This window comes from Pithys albifrons, chromosome 7 (assembly GCF_047495875.1).
Source record: "Pithys albifrons albifrons isolate INPA30051 chromosome 7, PitAlb_v1, whole genome shotgun sequence".
NCBI lineage: Eukaryota > Metazoa > Chordata > Aves > Passeriformes > Thamnophilidae > Pithys > Pithys albifrons.
In genome coordinates this window covers 4,174,456-4,197,450 of record NC_092464.1, presented here as the reverse complement: position 1 = coordinate 4,197,450, position 22,995 = coordinate 4,174,456, and the positions used below count along the sequence as shown (strand labels likewise).

The 22,995-nt window shown below is 44.3% G+C and overlaps 1 protein-coding gene across 9 annotated transcripts in view; it reads left to right on the top strand.

Annotated features, from left to right (window-relative positions):
- The first annotated feature begins 6,169 nt into the window (after positions 1-6,169).
- Positions 6,170-22,995, top strand: part of ADCYAP1R1 (ADCYAP receptor type I) — a 148,417-nt gene continuing 131,591 nt past the window's right edge. For 6 of the 9 annotated variants that reach the window (XM_071559887.1, XM_071559886.1, XM_071559885.1 and 3 more), the window contains exon 1: positions 6,191-6,762. The gene's annotated coding sequence lies outside the window, so the exon portion shown is untranslated. Of the gene's footprint in view, positions 6,763-7,153; positions 7,228-10,325; positions 10,348-22,995 lie in introns of those variants that run through there. The other 3 variants (XM_071559880.1, XM_071559881.1, XM_071559882.1) reach the window with 3 other exon arrangements.

The following is a 22,995-nucleotide window of genomic DNA, read 5'->3' as shown; positions in this document are numbered from 1 at the left end:
GACAGCCTCAGTTAACTGGCAGATGACACCAAGCTGAGGGTGCAGATGACACACCTCAAGGATGGGATGCCAACCAGAGGGACCTGGACAAACTCAAGAATGGTCGAACCTCATGAGGTTCAACAAGGCCAAGTATAAGGTCCTGCAGGTGGTTCAGGGCAACCCCTGGTATCAGTAGAGGCTGAAGGAGATGGATTGAGAACAGCCCTGCTGAGAAGGACTCAGGGATGCTGGTGTGGGGCAAGGTAGGACAACAAACAATGTAAGAGTGTCTGCACTCAGAGCAGAAGTCACATGTAGTCTTGTAAGTTCCTAGAAAGAATATTAGCAAGAGGCAAGCATTAATGTGGAAGTGCCCTAAATTACCCCTCAGCAGCTACTGAAAACTTTTTCCGAGACTTTCTGAGCCAGAAGTGATCTCATGGTATTTAATTGCCTTTATGGACTCTTCCTCCTTGGAGGTGCTTTGTATCCTTGGCAGCTTCTATCATCTGTCAGGACATACAACATTTTAGGTTAAGACTTTTTTGTTGTTTTGGAGTAGGCCTCACTGAGTTGTTGTTTGAGGTTTTTTGGCATCTTTCCTTCCTTGCATTAGGAAGAAGGAAAAGTGCATGTTTTTTTCCTTATTTACCTTCCCAATATCATTTTTTACAGATCCCCATCACCTTCTGTCTCAGTAATCTCTACTGAAAGCTGAAGGCTCCTAATCTAGAGCAGTTCTTAAAGGTAATTCATTCCATAGATATAATTCCCTTGATCATTTCCTGTTGTGTCTTGTTCATTGTTCATTTCTGCTTTGCCCATTTTCTCTCTGTCAGGGAAACTCACACACGTTCCCTTCTGCTGCCTCCCTTTAGTGGGAAGGTAACTTCTCCACTGCAAGAATGATTCACACAAAATAATTTCTTTAAACAGCTGATCATGAATCACACGAGGTTGTCAGAGGGCATCTTTAGTTTATTTACCTAAGAAGAGGAAGGAACAAATTCTGTCCTCATGCCAAGTGAAGCTGGAGCTCCAGATAGAGGAGGTAGGTCAGATAGGGAAAGAACTCTGAGGTTATTGGTAACTGCACTCTTGACTGCAAGAGCAGGATCCCGGAGCCTTGCACTGGTCACCTGAGCACCTCAGCTTTTCACTGGTGGCTGCTGTGACACATCCCAGCTCCATCTCTGTGGGCCAATCTATTCATTTACTGAAAGGTATGAGTAGTCACACAACAGGATATCTGCAGATCTTTAGGTTCATGGTTGGAGTTACTGCCCTTTAACAGTGATGTAGGCTCTTGCCTGCACAGCAGGGATGTCCCAGCTGATCACAGCAGCTCAGGGATTTAGGGTACTGCATCTCCCTGGCTGTGGAAACAGCTCGAGGAGTAGAAATGTCTTAAAACAGTGCAGCTCATTTACATAACTAGAAAGGGAACAAATGACAGTGCAGCTCATTTACATAACTAGAAAGGGAACAAATGACAGTCTGCATAAATAGCTCTTTCCTCCTACTCTCTACCTCCACCACATCTTGTCCTCAGGAACCAGGAGATGTTTCTTTCTGACTGTTAGAAATCTTCTAGTTGGTGGGAAGTGACTGAGGGATATGCAGACCAGAGGGTTCCATCTGTCACGAGACATTTCTCAACCTCACATTGTAGCTGTAGCACAGGAGAACTTTTCTTTGCTCTGGGACTCCTTTTGATGCCCATCATGGCTGATCATCCCATCAGAGCATCTGTAGGCCAATAGGGTCTGGCAGGTGGGATCTCAGTGTGGGTGGGAGGCTGTGACACCAACTGGGAGTAGTTCTTGTCCTGGCAGAACAGAAAAAAACCCAAGTGAGTGAGTCTCAATATGTCAGTCTTGTCAAACCTGATAGTGAAAGAGGGATTCATCTCATTAAACATTAGTGGTCTACTCTGGGGGTGTTGACAAGCTGGACCAGTGTTCCCAGTGTGTCTGACACCAGTGGACAGAAGCAGGCACATTTGGGATGTGGTTCCTCTGAGCTGGTTTCAGTATCTCCTTGGGCTGAGATGGATCGTGTCTTGTATTCCAGGGGACTGCATGGATAAGATTTGACTTTAATGTCAAGGGAGAGGTGGTTGATCAGTTCAGACCCAGTTGTCCAGTTAACTAAATCACATCCAAGGTGTCACAATAAAAGGACAAGGGCCTTCTAATCAAATACCTTTAACTTAGTCTCAGCAAACACTCCTGCAAGCATCCTGAGTAGGATGATGGATGGCTGTTGAGGTCATTACTAATAACTCACCCTTTGCTCTCAGAAGCCTTCTCCTACCCCTGCCAGTCTCCCATGCTGGCCAAGAGAATGGTTTTTATGCTCTGCACATGTTTAAATAATGAAGACCTATTTAATAGACTGCTCAGGAGGATAAACATTAAAGCATCATTTGCCTAAAAATGGCTTAGTTGTTTTCTCCTCAAGAAAATGGTCTTTAGAGAACAAAGTTCTTAGATAGACTCTCCTCACTCCTTCAATAAGAAACCTGATACAAATATCAGCTGAGACCATCTAAGGCAGTCCAACTGCTGCTGGATATGGGCCACCAGATGATTCTCTTGGCCTGCTGCCTTTCTCCTGGGAAAGACAGGGAGCAGATGTTGGAGCAGCACATAATAACTGAACAGCTGGGAGCCTCCTTCCATCCTTAGCAACCCAAGGCAACATTGCACTGTGGGGCTTCTGATTTGAGGTAGGACTGCCATAAATTCTGTAAGTTTTAAGGGAGCACAGCTGGGGTTTTGATTCCTTTGTTGTGAGTTTTTTTGGAGTGGGGAAAGAGGTTCTTCAAGTCTGCAGAGTGAATATAGAGGCTTTTTTATGGGAGGAATAAACATTTTGCCATGGAGGGTTTTTTTGTCCTACATAATCTAATGTCCTTCATTATCCAGTGCACCCTCAGTAAGTTTGCTGACAACACCCAGCTGTGGTGTGGTTGACATGCTGGAGGGAAGGAATGGCATCCAGGTGTGTGCCAGCCTCACGAAGTTCAACAAGGGCAAGGTCCTGCATGTGGGTCAGGGCAATCCCAAGCACAGACACAGCCTGGGCAGAGAATGGATTGAGAACAGCTCTGGGGAGAAGGACTTCGGGGTGTTGGTGGATGAGAGGCTGGACAAGACCTGGCAATTTGTGCTCTCAGTCAAAGTCAACCATATCCCCAGCTGCATCACAAGAATTGAGGCCAGCAGGTAGAGGTAGGTACTGCAAAAATAATCAGAGGGCAGAGGCACCTCTGCTCTGGAGACAAACAGAGAGCTGGGGCTGTTAAACTCAGAGAAGAGAGAACTCCTGGGAGACTTTAGAACCTCTTCCACTCCCTGAAGGGGCTCCAAGAGAGATGGAGGGGGTCTTTTTAAAAGAACATGGAGTGATGGCACAAGGTGGGTTGACTTTAATCTGAAAAAGGGCAGTATTAAATTAGATATTAGGAAGAAATTCTTCCCTGTGAGAGTGAAGAGGCCCTGGCATAGGTTGCCCAGAGAAGCTGTGGCTGCCCCATCCCTGGAAGTGTTCAAGGTCAGGTTGGATGAAGGTTTGAATAACCTGCCTAGTGGAAAGTGCCAAGTGCTGGGGGTTCAGAACAAAATGATCTTTAGGGTCCCTTCCAACTCAAACCATTCTATGATATTTAATTTGTTTTCTTTTTTCCCTGTGTGTCTAATGAAGTTACCAAAAGCTGTGAGAGGTGACTGGAGAAGATGGCATACCTAGAAAAGCAATCTTTGAAAAGTCAAGTTGATTCCTTGGTCTGTTCCATGGTGCTGGAACCAACCCAGAGCTGAATGCTCCAGTGAGTCTGTGCATGCCTTCCTGTGTGCAGCCACAGGGCTGTTCCTGTGCCAAGGCACTGGGAGCAGAGCTGGCTGCTCTGGTGCTCCTGCTGTGGAGGTGTGTCCCCCCAGGGACCCATGGGGATTATAATGCACAAATGTGATGGTTTAAAGGCAAATCAGCAGGGGAAATGAACTCACCACGAGAGAGATTATAAGTCAGAGCTAAAATTTAATAATAATATTACAATAAAAACACTGACACAAGAGGGAAATTGCTTTCAACTCACAAAACCCAGCAGTATAACCCAGTGTCCTGGGGCACAAACCCAAGGGGGTTTGTTTGCCCTTGTGCTGAGACCCCTGTGGCTCTCCCAAGTCCAGAGCAAAAGAAAATGAAAAACCTGTTGATGCAGGCGAGGGCTGTGGTCTGGTCGAGAGTGGTGATCTCCTCCTGTCAAGGTCCTGCTGCTGCTCTGGATCCGACGGGAAGTTCCTGAAGTCTTCTTACCCACCACTTATGTACCCTCAGGGAGCACCCAGTCCCTCCCCCTGGGCGGGGACTCACACAATGGGTGATTAACTCTGGGAGCCAGGGGGTATTGAACTGTTGATGGCCCATTGGCAGCTCCGCCCCCTCAGGCTGGGTGTGACGTTGATAATGGCTCCCTGGGCAGCTGCTGCTAATGGTCCATTGTCCTTGGGGAATGGATAGAGGGGGTAGAATACACAGCTTTGATCACCCCCCACACAGTGTCAACTGGTCCCTCCTGCTCAACTAGGACAACAAATAAGTTACTATGTCAGGGATTTTCACACTGGACAGGTAATGGATTTAGTTGCTTTTATGACCAAACTCCCTTTTTTTTTATTCCTCCTTTGTTTAATCTGGGGGCAGGGTAAAGGCAAGGAAGATTTGAAATTAATGTACGTGCTAAGGGAAATAGAAGATGGGAGATGCAGAAAATGAAGGAAGAAGAAGCCTGGAGAAAAGGAGGCTGATGAGAAACCTTACCACTCTCTACAAGGACTTAAAAAGACATTGTAGCCAGGTGGGGGGTGGCCTCTTCTCCTCAGCAAGGAGCAACTGGACAAGAGGACATGGCCTCAAGCTGCATCAGAAAAAGTTCAGGTTGAACATCAGGAAGAACTTCTTCATGGAAAGGGTGGTCAAGCATAGGAAGGGGCTGCTCAGGGATATGGAGGCACCACCAGCCCTGGAGGTATTCAAGAAATTACTGGATGAGGCACTCAATGCTCTGGTGTAGTTGACATGATGGTGTTTGGTCACAGGTTGGACTTGACATTCTTGGAGATCTTTTCCAACCTTAATGATTCTATGAAAAGGTAAACAGAGGAAAGGGCTTCCACAATAGCAAGAGTAACAGTAGGTGTACAGGTCTCATGAAATCTCAGGGTAATTAGAAGATCCTCATTAGGCAGCTGTTCTTGCAGCACAGGTGTCACAGAATGAGGGTGAGGATTTGGGCATTCAGCATCTCAAATTCTTAACATGGATCTGAGGGGCCCGAGAGCAGCATGGTTGGCAGCAGCACAAACATTGTGGTCCCAAGTGTCTCCATGGGATGTACTGCCAGAGGGCTCCCCCAAGGCTGCCATAGATGCTCAGGCTCCTTTAGTGAACATTTTCCAGGTCTAGAGAGCTTTCCCTTGAAGGCTGCACTCTGCAGAAGGGAATCAGTGACTGGATACTCCTCTGCACAGCTCCACTCCCCTGGTTTTCCAGCAACAGGTTCCATTCTTGCACTGCTGTTGCTGTGTGGTTCTGAGGCAATGCAGGACAGTGCAGATCCTGCTGTTCCTGTGCAGCCCCTTGTCTCTCTGGGTGTATGTTTGTTGTGTAGGAAGAGAATATCCTTTTCACAGCCTCAGAGGGCTCATCCTGGACACAGGCCACCTGCTCATCTGCAAATACCAGCTGCAAAATGGAGCTTCCAGCTGAAATTCCTTCCCTGCCTCCCCTCAGCTCCCTTCAACTCCAGCTACTTTATCACTTTTCTTTGCAATCAACTCTCTGCAGCTCAGATAGAAATTGGCTCTCTTCATCCTCCCTCCCACAGCCCCCTCTCCCTCCCAGCAGCGATGCCATCCTTCCTCCCATCACTGTCTGCTGCTGACCCTGTCACACTAATTAAATGAGAAAGAAAAATCTCTGGGACAGCAGAAACAGGGCTAAGGTGCTAAGGAGCAGGAAGGTTTGGGGGAGGTAAGAAAAGGAATAGAAAAAAGAGGGGAAGGGTGTTTGATTTAAGAAACTTGATTTGAATAAATCCCTCCTCCCGCTCCTTCTCATTGGTTTCTTTTCCTCTTCCATATTAATGCGAGCAGCCAAGGAGAAGCTATTGGTTCCATATCCCTTTCCCTTTGCTCAGGCACTCGGGGGAGGAGGTGTTTGCATTTCTCCGCAGAACCAGCTCGCTTTGCAGAGCATTGTCTGGGTATGAGAATCACACACAGGCACAGAGACGGGGGCGAGCGCACCGGAGCATCTCACCCCGGCACAGCATCTCAGCCAGCCTAAGCACCCTTTTAGTCCCGAGCCCCTCCCCGAGCCCCCCCAAAACAAACAAAAAAAAAAAGGGGGGGAAACCCAAAGTTTGCAAATTCTCCCGCCTCCCTTCTGGTTTTGTTTTGGTTCTTTTTTCTTTAGGTTTTGGTTTGTTTTTTGTTTTTTTTTTTTTATTTTAGCGATGGCAAATTCCTTCACGGCCAGGAGCTGGCCCATCCCCTGAGCAAAGGCAGCTCGGACATGACCGGCAGGCGAGGGAGGAGGAATTTGGATTCCCTTCGGAGGCGCCGACCCCTCCTCCGGCCGGGGACAGCCGGGCGCTCGGAGCCAGCGCGGGCAGCGGGGCTGGACCGGCCGCTGTGCCCCCGCGGCCCCCGCCCCGCCCCGCACCCCGGGGATGCGGCATCTCCAGCGCCGGGACGGATCGCTGCTGCAATGGTAAGTGCGTTCCTTCCCCACCTCCCCATCCCCACGCCGCGGGGATGCCGGAGCGGCTCGTCCGAGAGTGACATTGATTTACCGGCTCTTCCCTCCGCTTCCCGCAGGTCCTGGGAATACTTCTCTAGCAGGGAATCGCGGGCAGGCTTCCTGCCTTCAGCAGAACTGTAGGCTCGGGGGATGCGTCCTCCACATAGATTTGGTCCTTTCCAAACAAATCAATCTCCCTTCGCAAGTGGTGACAGGTCAAGGCTCTCGGTATGAGAATCACGTCTGGTTTTAACACAATATGGCTGGTAAATAAAACCCGCTTGCTAAGAGCCCCGCTGCTGTGGCGGCATTGCCGAGCCCCAGGCTCCCGTTGCAGTTCTGCATCCTCACCTGCCGCAGAAACTCCGATTCACCCCTTCGAGCAGCGCGCCAGGACTTCCCTGCTTTTGCCGTGGGGTGGTAGGAAGAATTGCGGTTAGTGTGCCTTTGACCTCTGCCTGCCTCCGGGTTCCTCTCCTTATCAGTGTCTGAACAGCTGGTTCTAATAATACCATCTTCATGCCAAGCACATCGGAAGTCAGGGGGGTGGCACACAGGACAGGCTCTTTTCCGCCGTGCGGGGAATTTGGGATGTGAACGCTGCGGGTACGTAGTGGAATCTGAGGAGTTTGCAGCCAGGGGGATTAAGATACTGTGATAATGCAGCATGCTTTTCGGAACCGGGAAAGGCATGGGAAAAGAGGGAGATTTGGATAGTGACATACTGGTGTTTATCAAAAGCCAGACGATCATCCCACTCACGTAGGAGCAGGTCTGGAAGAACTCCCTGGAAGTCAGTGGATTTCTTCTGCATCTGATCTGCAGGTAAACAGATTCTGGCCTTCAGCTTGAAGGATATATTGGAGTAGCACTGGAGGTAGCTATAATAAGAAGGAATTATTAACTAAAGTGTAAAAGGCAGCAAAGTGACCTGATTCTTTCCCAGGGTATTATGAATTCCCATCCGTCTGGTGCATGTTAATTACAGTGCAAGTGCTGGACTGATATAGAGATACGGAAGGAGAGTAGTTTTGGGGATTTTTTGATTTAGTCTGTTGGAGGCAACAAACAACAAATGGGTTTGCACTTGCTCTTATTTGGGTGCCTGGCCACCTCACTCCTCTATTCAGCCTGTGCAGCACTGCTCAGGTACAGCAGGGAAACGTTCCCGTGGCTAATCAAAGGGAATGTTTCATTACTTAAGGCTAATGACAGGATGGAGACAAACTCCTTGAAGTGCTGCTGGTGTAGCTGCAGAGGAAGAATGTGTTATACAAGCATCTGTCTTTGGCTAATGCAAAACACGCTGGGGCTGGCTTGAAAGAAGTTGTCCTGTGGTCTGGGTAAAGCAGTGCTGCTCCCATTTGGTGGAAAATTTAAGGAATGCTAGTCAGTGTAATAATGGGAGTTGGATTAAGTTGTGTGTCTTCTGTGTCTTGGTTATAGTTTTGGGTTGTGGTCATCTGCCCTTATTCCCACCTGTCTCTGTGGTGCAGGCAGTGGTTGCTGCTTTGCTGTCATTCAGGACAGCTACAACTCATGTGTTACTGTCCAGGCCATTCATCTCATCCAGGAGTGGAAGATTTCCCTTGGGTTTGTTTTCTCCCATGGAAGGCACGTGCGCTTGACTGGAAGGATAACCATTGGCACTGCACAGGCTCCAAGGTCAGGGGGGGCTTTCTGTGGGATAAATACACTTATTTCTCTTGAAACAGGGAACGAGCTTTGTGATCGCTCCTTGTCTTTAGCCTTCCATCATTCCTTGGGGTCCCTGTGGGAAATTGGAGGGCTCCTTCCTCCTTGAAGGTTTAAGATGTGTGCTGCTTGCACAGCGGGGCCACAGCCACACGTAGCTGTCCAGCTCTGCTGCTGTCGGTGTTTGTGAAGCTCCTAAACACCGAGGCAGGAGCTTTGTTGGAGGATGCTACCAGGGAGAGAGAACCAGATTTCTGAGATCGTAGGCTGCGCTGTTGAGCACACTCAAACCTTTGTGCATCACATCTCTCTTCATTTGGCTGACTGAGCTGGCATCCTGGAGATTTTTTTTCTGGGGTTGACTTCCATATGTGCTTATGCCTTTGATAACTTGAGACCTGTCTCCCCAAGCTGATTCATTCCAATGTAGCAGATTTTGTTTTCCTTTCCTTTCTTCTGAGCACACTTAGTACAAACAGTCTAATTCCTAAATTAGCTTGGATTATCTTTTAATGGAAGCAGAGTATTGGAGTGAAGAAGCACTGAGAAAAAGCAAACTCACGACAGGATCCTGTTGTAACTCATACCTGGCAGAGAGACCTGCAGAAATATGAGGTCTTACAGTTAATCCTGATTTAATAGAGGAGTTGCTTATTTGACACCATTCTCAGGAGAGGTAAACTGATACCAGGATATAGAAGTCAGTGGAGATCCTGAGTTTTACTTCACCCCATTCCTTGGCCCAGGGAGTGTGGCCACAACCTTTAAGTCAACAAAGTGAATTTTTTTGTTGGCTTATGTTCCTTCATTTCCATTCCCTCTTCTCTCACTTCCAGCCATCCCATGGCACCCGTGATTTGGTACACACTGCAGTCAACAGGATTTTGGAGTGAGTTTTCCACATTAGGACCAATGAGGAATGACTCTACTAAAAGGGATGTAAATGCAGCAGTGAGGAACTCCCTCTTTTTTTACTATCCACAACCTAAAATTCATCTTTACAGATACTGTACCATCAGGGTTAGCTGTAGCACCACTGAAACACTCTGTTCCAGAGTATTCCTGCTTCCCACTGCGCAGCATCCCTGATGAGCCACTTTCCCAGTTCCCTTGGTGCTGAACTTGTTCCGTTCTTAGGAAATGCCTTGCATACAGAGAGGTACCGGGTAGTTTTCCACAACCCTAACAAGTGCTGGGATTCACGTGGCTGCTGTGGCCGCTGAGACGCCGTTTGGTTTGTAATTGAGTGGGCACAAATACATGGGAAGAAAGGCAGATTTTTTTTTTTCCACAAGCTCCATGGCAGAAGGTTCACTTCTCACCTCATTACTTCGCTGGTGCTTTATTCTCTGACCGCCTTTTGCTCTCTCATTTTATTGATGTGTCTCCTTGGGCTTGAACTTTTATCTTCACAAGACAGACTAGGAATGTGTCTAAAACTCGCTGGATTGCTCCAGGCTTGTTTATGTAACTCACTGCAGCTCATTGACTGTATTCCCATGCAGGCTCATCTCTAGAATAGCTGGATTAGTAATTTTGGGGTTGAACTTCTTCTGACATGCTAAACCAGCCCACCTTCTAAAGAAAAGGCAGGAGCATTGTCACACGGAGCATTTAAAGCTGACATGGCTGTGGAATATTCCCTTGGAAAGGGTCCTGCAGAAACACACGGATGCAGTTGCAGGGACTCTGTTGCTGCTCTGGTTCCAGCCTGCTGTTGAATACAAATTCTTCTGAGATAATCATCCCACGAAACGAGCTGATTTGCATCTGACAATAGAGTTTATGTGCCCTGGAGGCACCCTGACAGTCTCATCCCTGCTCATTCAGATGTCATATTTTACTCTTGGATGGCTTAAGGTAGGACTATGCTCTGAAACTGCTCTGATCTATTGACATATTGTTTAAAAAAAAAAAGACAGTTTTAAAAGGTGTGACAACTTTTGCTTAATATCATTTTTGAAAAAGAAAACAAGCACCAAACCCCTGCAAATCAACTCAACAATTCTAGTTTTTGTTAATGCAATTCATAATTCACTTTAAAACTGAGAGAAAGGGGGATAAATACGCACATGGTCGAATTCTTCATAGTAATAGTTATGGAAATAGCAATAATGTATTTTATAACACATTGGAAATATGGATGTCTAAGAGCTCCTTACTTAACATACAACATTAAACGTCTGCCACATCTGCTTGCAGGTTTGTCCATCCAGTGTTGAGGCATTTTCCAAGAAACCTCAATCACAGTGGCTTTTACACTCCATTAGAGATGGTTGGGTCATGTTTGCTCAGGAGCTGCAAATGGAAGGATAATTATAGTTTGTTATCTGTGATTTGTTGGTTTGCTAAATGGAGCTGAGGGTTAGGGCAGGAAAAGATGTTTTAATCTGTGCGGTGGGTTAATATCTCAGATGTTTTATTTTTATTTGTTTATTCCTCAGAATGAGGCAAGTTTTGCTATTTTCTTTGCCTGCAAGTGACAGTATATTATACTGTCTGAGTCTGTGAAGATTCTTAAGGAATAATGTTGTATTGAAGGGAAATGTCACTGAATCAAGTTCCTTGTTTCTGGGGAATAGATGTATCATCAGGTCCATCTTTGAGGAGTGGAGGATGTATGAATTTCCTCATTCTCAAGGTGAAGACTTGGCCCCAAATGATCCCCTGGCAAAACTATTGTTCTTTTCTTGTGGAGGCTTTCTCACTTAAACATCTGAAAACTAAATGGTCACATCCAAGCCAATCACCCTGATATTGGAAGAGAGGAAGGTGGTTCATCCCGGCCCAAAGTGGGTCAGATGAGTCACCCTATGGAGGTTCTTGCAGCAGCTGACTCAGAGCAACACATCCCCAACCAGTGAGGTGGATCCTTCCATGGCATCTCAGAGACATCTCCACAAACTGTGATTCCTGTGGTGCTCCCAGCTTTGCTCAGAGGGGAGGAGTGGAAATATTTTGCCACCTTGCCGAAACAGCAATTTGTGATTGATGGTGAGTTTTTTGAAAAGCCCAAGACTGGTGTGGTGGGCCCCACACCTTCCTCACCCAGATCTTCCCTTTATTCAACGAAGGGTAGACTCAGCTATCAGAGAATTCATGCCACGTGTCCCAGGCAACATCCTATCTAGTTGTCTTTTTTTTTTTTAATTATTCATTGATTTTTAAACCTCAGAGGCTTCCTTAGTGTATTGCCACTTCCTTCTTCTGTCCCATTACTAAGAGGGGTTTGCCAAGTGAAGCTCATATGTAATTCTGTGAACCGGTGGGGGTGCAAAAGCACAGGGACACAGCCAGGACAGGGACAGGATCTCCTGCAGGCAGATGCAAACTCACTGTTCCTGTTCTCTGAGCCAGCCAGGAGCTGAGCAATGCTCCAGATCTCATCTCACATCCCCCGCTCGTGAATGGCTGCACTGCAAGTTGCACCAAGATGGAGATGAATGCTGACCACACCTCATTAGCTTGGGGTTGGCACCTTGTGAAATACATTTTGACCAGCTTGCAGCACTTGCAATGCTTAGAACCAGGTGACTTAAAAGCCAGGTTGTGCCATTAAATCCAGAGCTAAATGCTTTTTTTATTTTAATGCATTCACTCTCTGTCCTGAGCTAACAAATTCTTGGGCTTTAAAATTGTTTACTGAAATCTAAATAATGCAAAAATACCCCAAAACGTGGACCTCTCAGAACACAGTGATACATAGGCTGGAGTTCCAGTTGTAGCAGTAAGAGATGCATTTCCCCACAGCAGAAAGAAATTATATATATTTGGAAAGAGAGTTTAAAATAGCTAAGAGATCCTTAACTATTAATTCCTTTTCCTGGAATGGAAAGACTTTATTAAGTCTCAGCATTTCTGTTTCTGCTCTTACTGTCACATTTTTGCAGTAGGTTTATATAAGATTTTTTACTTCTAGCAAAAGTATAAAAAGGCACTCTCATGGGCATAAGTAAAAAGCATTTCCTTTTAAAAAGAAGCATTTGTGATAATGACATTTTGTATGTATCTAAATTCTTAAAGTAGTACCACAAGCCAAATAGGAGCTTGGGCTTAGTGTGTATCTAAGATTTTGGACACACAACAGAACTTTCTCTCTTGGCCTAGAAACAAACTCTACAAAGAAGCCAGCACAAGTGCATTATGTAAAGGCCCAAGTTAAAGTTAGTAAAGTTACTCATTTCCTGTGGTTTAGAGAGCTGGATCTTTGGATTCCTTCCAGGAGTTTGGTGCTCCAACTTAAGATGCAGAGGAGATGAGGAAGCATCCGAAATACCGCAGATGCTGAAGCTCTTCATGACTAAGGCTGTGAATGTGTCACAGCTGTCACTGGAGCCTTGGATTCCACCAGCCACACTCATTCATTGGGGTTGCATGGAGCTCAAGGGCTTGGATGGGGCTTTTGTGCTGCTGAATGGGTTAGTTAGCAGAGCTGATTAGGGACAGTGGGCGAACAGCTGGAACAAAGCTCATTACAGAATAGTTCCTGTGGCTGCAGAGAGAGCAGCGGGAAAAGCCAATATTAGCCATGTGGAAGTTGTTTCTCTGCAGTGTTCAAGCCTCTAGACACTGCTCTGTATTCCCCAGCTTTTTGTTCTCTGACTTGTTCTGTCTACCACAGCTGGATGTAGTAACAATAGTCAGGGAAAAGAGCCCTCAGAGGCTACCAAAGTCTGAGCTTTATTCAGAAGAGGAGAAGAAAAGCATGTATGTCATGGCCTTTGTGGTTCCCCCAGCAAGTGACAGAATTCACCTCTGGTATTCAACTCATTCCCTTTCCTCTGTATGAAAGACTTGCAGGTCTCTTTTGCTAAGATAGTTTCTGTCATGCTGAGCAGAAATGAGATTCAGCTCACAGTTCAAGACACCTAAAGATAGGTGTGGATTTTGATGTGTTTACCTGTACTCGAGTGAAGAAGCTCCTGTTACAGCAAAGGGAGATTTAAGACATGATTCAGTCACATAAAGGAGGTGTTAAGTGTCATTGGAGATCCCCTGGGGTATCTAACATCCATTAGGGATCTGTAGGTAGGATGTTTATCTACACCACATCATTTACCCTCTGTTTGATAAATACTCTGGGGTATTGGTGCACCAAACACCAACACTTAGGCTGCTGATTCTGGCCCCTGGCCAAAGCCCAGTCAGTGCAGATAAATAGATATCTGCTGTGGACTGAGCTCTGCAACTCTTTAGACTGAAAAGTCTTCAATAAATAACACTGAGGTGGTTTAATCTGCAGTCTGAAGCCTGTTCTGCATTTCTGATCCCTCCTGATGGTTTAGAATGAGAGTGATCAAATCCTGGACATGGTGCTCTTACCACACACACACACAGTTAGTTAATTTTACATACTGTGGAAATACCCTGTGGTCCACTGGGATCACAGGGAAGATACTGGGCCACAAAAGACTTACTACATTGCAGGTGTATCTATTTGGCTCCAAATAATTCTTGGAGATTTTTTTTTCCCTGAAAATACCTTGAAACTGAATTTACCTTTCTCCAGATTCAACTACCACAGGCAGCTCCTGTGACTGAATAATCCAGAAGGTGTTTTTCTCCCTGTATAATTCACACTGAATTATTCTCAGCCTGCTCTTCATGTTGCCTTGCACAGCTCACTGGTCCATGCTGGCTCTGTCCTGTTACCTTGCAGTTCCCTCTCCATCTGTGCATCATCACTGTCCTCATCTCCAGCACAGGAGAAGGTCAATCTACAGCAGATGTGCTGGGGTCATACCCCTGCTCTGCCTTCAGTTTCCTCTGACAGCTTGACTGAACATTCTGACTTCATCCTGACATTCTGGCTGTCCAAGACAGTTCTTTTGGTGCCCAGATTGCTCTTTTCTTCTAGGGAGAGAAAGAACTTCTGGATTCTTGGAATGTTTGTGATTTACCAGCTCCAGTCTGGAGTTTTTCCTTGTGATTCCTTTTCCTTTTCCCTTGAGATGTAGATTTCCTGGAATTTTGCATTTTTAATGCAAAAAGACCATTTTTGCAGGTCCCAAAGCACTGTTGCCTTTATTACCTAATTGTTTCAGTTTGTCCAAATTCTCCTGTTTGGAGTGAAGAATTTCAGCTCCACACTTTCTTTGGTGAAGGTTTGTGTTGCTTTTGTCTTTTTTCATTTTTCTGGCATTTTCTCTACCTCCAGAAAACCTAGAGGTGGGTCCAAGGTGATTAAAGCAAAACATGACCTATTTAGAACAAAACTCTTCCAAGCACCAGGGTTTAATGTTACTGTGACAGACCCAGCATCTTCAAACACTTCCAGGGGCCTTTGTGTGCATCATATTAAAAATATGGGTATGAAAACAACAATGTGATAACCAGATAATTTGGAACTCATGGTTATTTTCTTAAAAGTTGTGAAGGAAGTTCACCTGAACATTAACATGCTGTTCATTTTTTCACTGGCTGGAGAAATTCTCACTGATCTTCATCCTAATGAACTGACAGACTGTTCCATTCTGCACATTTACACAGAATTTACACAGACTATTCTGAGCTGGAAGGGACCCACAAGGATCATCGAGTCCAACTCTTAAGTCAGTGGCCCTCACAGGGGATTGAACCCATGACCTTGGCATTATTACATCCAAGTTTTAACCAATTGTTGTACATGGCAATGTCTAAATTCAAAAATACTTTCATTTAAACCAGAGATTGTCTGAATTTTCTGACAATCATGTAGCATTTTATATAATTTCCCTTTTGCTTCTAAGTACTTGCTCTAAAATACAACATTTTTATGTGTGCAGATTTCCGGGTGGGACTAAATGGTGTTTATTAAATGTTGCCTTTACAACAATGAAATCTGTGGAATCCAGATTTCAATTCTTTGGATCCCAAGCTAGTTTTCTAAAATAATTCATGTGAATTATTTTTTGCCTGCATTAACTATGGGAGATTTCTGAGCAGTGAGTGCTGTGGAAGAGCCAGTTAAGGCAGACAAGATGATCTGAAAAATGAAGTTACCAGATCTCCCCATTCCATGTAAAGTGGCCAGATGGGAAAGAATATGGAGGTGTGTCTGACTGCATGGCCAGGCTAATCCATATCACTCTCTTTAGTATCTTGTTCAAACTTGCATTTTATAAATCAGCTCTGAGAAATTTAACCCAAAATGTTACAGCTTGTGAGTCTCAGCCTGGTCCCAACATGCAGAATTTTTCTGTACCTCTGCTCTGTCCTTGCCATTTCTAAAATGCGTCTCCCTGGTGTGCTGCTGATGCTGTGGGACTGAAAACTCACCACCTCTAGGACCTCAGAGTTTGCATTTAGCCTGAAACTGGTAGATCAGACCAGAGATCCCAATCTGTATGGGAATCTACAGAAAGTGCTTTTGAATCAGGTATGATAAAGATGAAGAGGAAAGACTTGAAGGTGGTTGAACCTCCCTTTGTTTCACATCTGTGCAAGTGCCTCCAACATAGAATCATAGAATAGTTTGGGTTGCAAAGGACCTGAAAGATCATCCAATTCCCACCCCTCTGCCATGGGCAAGGATGCCTTCCAACATCCCAGGTTGCTCCAAGCCCCATCCAACCTGGCCTTGGACGCTTTCAGGGCTGGGGCAGCCACAGCTTCTCTGGGCAACCTGTGCCACCCTCTGATAAAATAAAGTAATAATCTCCAAGAATTTCTTTGCTTACTAAAGAAACTAATAATTAAAATACATCTCAAAACTTTGCTTCCTGGGCTGGTGGAGATACACAGATCAGAATGTTTTCCCAACATCCTCCTGCCTTGATTTTCAGCACTTTTAAATGTTATATTAACCTTTGTGACAATTTTTACTCTTCTAAGATGAAGAAGGCTAAGAAAAATAACTGATGTAAGGGAACATGAACAAAGAAAAAAAGGTATAATGTGCTCTGGAATTGAACTGGTAGTAGTGACATCATCTGAAGCTGCTTTTAGCCTTCAACAAAATTCTCATCTCTAAGAAGATATAAACTCTTCCACTCTCAGAAGAATAACCCATTATGATTTTCCAGTCCATTTAATAATCAAATATGCAAAAGAGTAAAAAAAATGCACATTTTTCCAAGTACTTTCCACTCCTCTGTGTGCTGTTATCATTCAACACCCTCCTTTGCTGTGCTTCCTCTTTGTCCAGTTGAGATTAAGACTCTTCTTACCAATGCTGTGACTTTATCCAGCATTAAAATGAGCTTCCTGCTCTGTCAGCTCTGTATTTTTGTGCCTGGCTTTACAAAACGTTCTGTGTGATCCCACACCTCATTCTTCATCCTCTCTATCAGGACCCTGCTGTCTGTAGTGACCCACTGGTTGCAGTACCAAGCAGGTGAATTACAGTGTGACCTACACCTTGAGTTTTCCCCTCTGAGTTTCCTGTGAGCAGCTTTGGAAGCTCCTACCCAATGTTGTGCAGGGAGCTGAGGGAAGGAACCTGTGGTATTAATGCCAGCAATTCTGAAATGTTTGTCAGATATTCTTCCTGCTTGTTGCAACTTGGCCTTACCATAATACCATTGAATAAGTGAAACATGACCCCAAGTTCTTAATATATCTCTCAACAAATATTCTTCCAATGTTCTTTGAATTCTTTAAAAATATATCATTTAGATGAATCAGTCTAAGGATTGAAACTTGTTTGTTTATTTGGTGATTTATTCAATAATTTATTCATTTGCTCCAATAGCAATGAAGTCCCACTGCAAAAGCACAACCCTGCACAGGATCCCTGGAGAGTTACAGTTTAAAAAGGTTGCTCCAAGATATTTGTATCATAGAATCATAGAATGGCCCGGGTTTGAAGGGAACTTAAGGATCATCTCATCCCACCCTGTGCTATGGGCAGGGACACCTCCCACTGGCCCAGGTTGCTCCAAGCCCTGTCCAACCTGGCCTTGGACACTTCCAGGGATGGGGCAGCCACAGCTTCTCTGGGCAACCTGTGCCAGGGCCTGCCCACCCTCCCAGGGAAGAATTTCTTCCTAATGTCCAACCTAAACCTGCCCCCTTTCATTCCCCCTTCTCCTGTCACTGCATGACCTTGTGAATCGACTCCCTCCATCACATTTACAGAGATATAAATTTCTACAGTATATCTAAGGAGCATAAGAATACAAAGTTAAATTCTTTTTTTTCCCCAAAACAGAAATTTTAAATAAACAAGATGTATATGCCCCCAAATAGCTTTTTGTTATCCCTTCCATTGTCCATTACAGGAGTCTGGATTGATTTGGTTATCTATAAATGTCCACAAATTACATGTCTGAAGTCAGTGGAGGAAAATCCACTTTGATTTGTATAACACTCTTTTAATTCTTCCTATAGATTTACAAAACAAAGGCCTTCTACATCAAGGATGGGACACAAGGGTTAATAGATTTAAAGCAAAAATAAATGATCAAAATATTTCCTTGATAGATTTATAGAATTTAAAAGTGAATACTTACTCTTCTCCCGAAGGATTTCTTAAAAGTATCACTGTCATTATGTTGGTAGTTAAGGAATTATCTGAGGAGAACTCACGTCAGAGTTCTTGTGTGCTCAGACAAGCACAGGCTGGTTGTCAAACATTTACCCATTGCTTGGGTTTTGGAATGTGCCTTTTTATCTTTGCAATACACACTGACAGAAATTCCTGTTGTCTTTTCAAGATAAAATGAATCTCCGTGGATGGGTAGGAAGTGTTTTCATGGAGATCTCTCCAGCAGTGGTGCATTTCCTCGGCTTTGCTGGGAGTACCAAGGAGGCTGGGAAGGGTTAAGGGAGCAGATAATCCCTGACACTGCTCCAGTGGGAGGGGAACAGCAAGGATCTGCAGGAACCTGGCAGAATCTGATTTTTGCTCTCTGTGCAATATTTAATAAATAAGGTAAATGTTTAATAAATAAGGCAAATAGGCATCCAGTGCTCAGGGAACATCATGGCCCAGAGGTTGATCTCACCGATGGTTTGGATGAGGCTATTCAGGTTGGTGGCAAAGCAGTTTAACAGAGTGAGGAAAAGTCATCACATGTTGCTGGACCTCAAGGCCCAGAAAGGTCCTTACAATGTGGTGATAACACTAAAGCCATTTCTTTGCCTTGCCCCCTCAATGAAACAACTACTCAGTTCACTTCCTTGAGCTCCTCCTTATTCACAAAGAAGCAGCTGAGACTTCTGATACAAAGGCAGGTGATGAATTTAACAGAAAAGCAAAAGCTCCTGACTGGTTGGACACAGAGATTTCTACCTTGGGAGAGATTGCTCCGTGGTTATTGAACTGGTGCCATTCACAGATGGAGTCACTGTGGTCCAGCTGTTTGCTTGGACAGAACAGCTTTGCTTTTTAGACCTTTTAAGCATTTATGGTCTAGAGGCCTCACAAAGGAGTTACAGGGGGGCAGATTCCCCTTTCACAGAAAGGGAAGGGAAATAGGAGACGAGACTGCACAGAGCTAGGGACATACCAGGAGTAGACTTGTCTACAGGGAGATGTTCTGGTTCTTCTTCAAGCCCTCCTTGACACTCCCAAGGAGCCTTAGGAAGTCAGCTCTGACATGGACATCTGTCCATGGTAACAAGAAAATGTTTTCAAAGCTCAAATGCTCTAAAATGATTTTATATTATGAAGCCTTTCCATGTACTCTTTTGGGTCCATTTTCTTTCAGCCTTGGCTTAGACTTCAGTAATTAAACAAATAATTCTGTTCCTCAATTGCTGCCTGTTACGTGCTATGTCCCTTTTCAATTAATTTAGTCACCCTTTGCTCCTTAGTCTGCAGCAGAACTGCAGACAGGGGATATCTGCAGACATGCTCCTATTTGAATGTATTTCAGCAGATTATGGTATTTATCTAATTCTTTGGGATATAAGGGGCTCTACAACTGTGGAATACATTGGCTGGGCTGATTCTGGAAATTAAAGACCACAAGAGAACATCCTGGACCTCTGGAATTTGGTCACTAAACTGTTATTAAATTATTATTAAATGAATGATAAATTATTTGCACGGCACATTGACTGGGTTTGCAGGCAGGTAAATTGATCTTCTTCCCAACAATGCCTGGGCACAATTCAGAGATTATCAAATCTCATACACTATTCCTAAAAGGCACTATGAGATAATATAGGCAATAGGCAGATGGCCCCTCTATTTGAGGGGCTGAAGAGGTTAAACAACTTATACATAACCCTGTTTGCCTCAATCCAAACCCAGCACACATTTCAATTATCGTGTGTAGGGTGTGTGTGTGTGGCTGAAAAAAAGTACCACAAATGAACAGACAGAACAGACATTCTGCCTTTTGCCTCCCACATTCCTGAGCTCCTGTGCTATTCTAGTTCTCCTGGCAGTGCTGTTGGATTCAGAGAGGAGGATCTTAAGGCAAAATCCCTCAGCTTAGTCATGCCTGTGCTTTGATATCTCCTGTTGTGGCATGTCTGGATTATGGTTTTTCTGGAGCATCGGAGTTCAATCCCCACATAAAGAAGGACTCAGTTGAGACAGAGAGGAGAGACCTCCCTTGGTGGGCAGACCTGGTTCTCCAGAGAGCTGGGAAGTGTTTTGGAAGAGAGTTGGCTGCACATCAAAGAATCTGTATCCTCAACTTGCAGCTTCCTAGGAAGTTGTTTCCTTAGTGACAATAACAACAAGAAAGATTTTAGAGCATTTTCTTCATGTCTGTTTTTAGTGCTTGAGAGGTGTTCAGAAGTCAGAGTACAACTGGCACTTCTCTTCAGAAGGGCTTTTTTTTTTCCTGTGTTGTTTTCTTTTCTCTTTTGCAGCTCCCATTGGCACATCAGAACTTTAGTTTATAACAGGGATCTGTCTTAGTACTGTTGGCATTTTTAAGTCCACAGACACTGTGGGAGCTGAAGAAACACATCTTGAAGGATTGTTAATGTGTCTAATAAATGGTAGCACGTTGGGAGGTTCTCCCTGCACACACTTTAAAGCCTTGGAAGGTACTCAGCAACCCCCCAAACTGGGCTTGTGACAGGAAAGATCTGGGAGGTGAAATGGAATAAAAAAACAACTCACAATTGTGCTTAAGAGACAAATCTTGACAAAAGTCATCAACCTCCATATTTGTCACTATTCACAGGGAATTTTGAAAAGAAATTGTGGAATGTGGTTTGTGGGGGAAAAAAGAAAATTATCATAGAATCCTAGAATGGTTTGGGTTGGAAGGGACCTTAAAGACCATCTAGTTCTAACCCCTGCCATGGGCAGGGACACCTTCCAGGTTGTTCAGAGTTCCATCCATCCAGGTCTTGAACACTTCCAGGGATGGGACTTCCCTGCAAAGGGAATAACCTGGAATTAGCTACAGAATGGGACTGGTGTAGCAACGAGGGTAATTTTTGTAGTCTTTGTTGAAGAAACCCTGTAGGATGAACGCCCACTCTGCATGCTGAGAATGAGAGACCCTGAGCACGATCAGAGGAATTTAGCTTTGATTTCCAGGAAAACAAGGCTGACTGAAACCATCACAAAGAATGTGCAATTTGGAAGCTGGGAGAACCTTTAGAGGTCACAATGTGCTAATGGAAAAGAACTGCAAACTCTATTATCGTGTCTGAATTAGGAGGGCAGTCAATGTAAGCTTTAACCAAAGAAGAGACCAAAGAGTGACTGAAGTCAAAATATGATTCATGCAATGGGGGTGTCAGGCTCTTTTCATTAACAGCAGAAAGAGATTAAAATATCCCTGGTTATAATTTAAATGCTAATAATTAGCTGGGAAGAACTCTTTGACCAGGAGCAGTACAGTCAGTTCAGTGACACCACATGATACTTCCCTTGTTCAGGACATCACGTAATTATAAATAAAATTCAGTGTCACGAGGAACTTTGTTTTTCCTTCCTTAGTCAGGGCAGGGGGGGCTTCAAACATTGTGTGTGTGCATTTCCAAATGTGTTTTTAATTTCTGTTCAGTTCTTAGACAGTAATTCATGATTAAATTATGAATTGCTAAATTCAGAATGAACCATATGGCCTGGTCCAATATGGCAAAATGAATTCAAAAAGAGAATTAAAATATATATCCACTTAAAATCTTCTTGAAATACATTCCTCAGTTATATAAAATAATATATTCCAAACTCTGTGTCCCAAATCAACCTTTCATCAACCTTCTTTGGGGAAAAAAAAAAGCTAAACATGTAAATGACAAATAGAAAGAGTATTTATAATTAAAGATAGATGGTCTATTTGCTGTTTTAACACTTTAATCATTAATTCAAATGGAGAGTCATGATAACTAAGCAGCAATGTTAATTAAGCTCTGTGTCTTGCTTTGGACAACTTGTGCTGATATCCACATTTCACAGCAGTGGTTTGGAGCCAAATTTCAGTCTCTCTTGTGAACTGTTCCTTGCTGTTATGCAACTCCTTTTTTTTTTCAGTATCTCACCATTATTAAGTGGTTCCAGCCTAGACTTGAATCTTTATCCTCTCATCAAAAACCTGATCAGGTTTGACTCAGTCCTGCAATGCTTGGATGATAAAATCTGAGCTCTCAAACTGTGCACTGAGTGTGTATTTGACATTAAACCACTCAATAGTAGCTGAGAAAATGAGAGTGATTTTTCTCAGCTTCAGCCTTCCAGGCTCTTTCATGGGTGAATCTATTAGAGCAGAATACCAAATTAGGAATTAAAAGATTGACTGGGTTATAGCAGAGAAATCCCACATGGGATGCAAAATGATGTGTTGGGGAAGGGGGATGTAAGGGGGGTGAAAACAAGGAGCACAACAAGAGTTGAGCAAATTGGACTGACAATGCACCATTTAATTTGCGTGATACAAACACATCAATTAAATGGCAAATGAAATAGCAGGAGAATTTGTTGCCTATTTTTTAACTGAAAAATGTTTCCAGTCAGAAAATTAGAGTGTATGCATTACTGAGCCCCATTTTCACCTGCTCTGGCAAGAATGGCAAAATGAATCTACCATTTGGTAGTGAAAATAGTGGCCATCAAGAGTAAGGAATAGTACACAGAAGGAAAAGAGGAAAAAACCCAAACAAACAGTTGTGTCATAGGCAGACCTTGGGTTTGTGAGTTTTGAAGTCTGCAGTATGTGCAGTTGTTCTGCAGTCCTGTGGTTGTCTGATGACACTGTCACCTCCAGCCAACTCCATCACTTCCTCAGCACCTCTGGAATCTGAGCTGCCTGGGAGAGCATTCCCTAAACCCGATGGTATCACTCTGGCCTTGGGTAGCAAGGCCTCATTTTATCACAGAATCACTGAAGAGTAGAATCATAGAATGGTTTGGTTTGGAAAGGACCTTAAAAGGACCTTAAAGACTGTTCAGTCCCACCCCTGCTAAGGGCAGGGACACCTTCCACTAGCCCGGGTTGCTCCAAGCCCTGTCCAGCCTGGCCTTGGACTCTTCCAGGGATGGGGCAGCCACACCTTCTCTGGGCACCCCGTGGCAGGGCCTCCCATCCCTCACAGGGAACAATGTCTTCCTAATATCCCACCTAAATTTACCCAACATTTACATTAACCCAATTAATGTGGAGTAAATTGGCA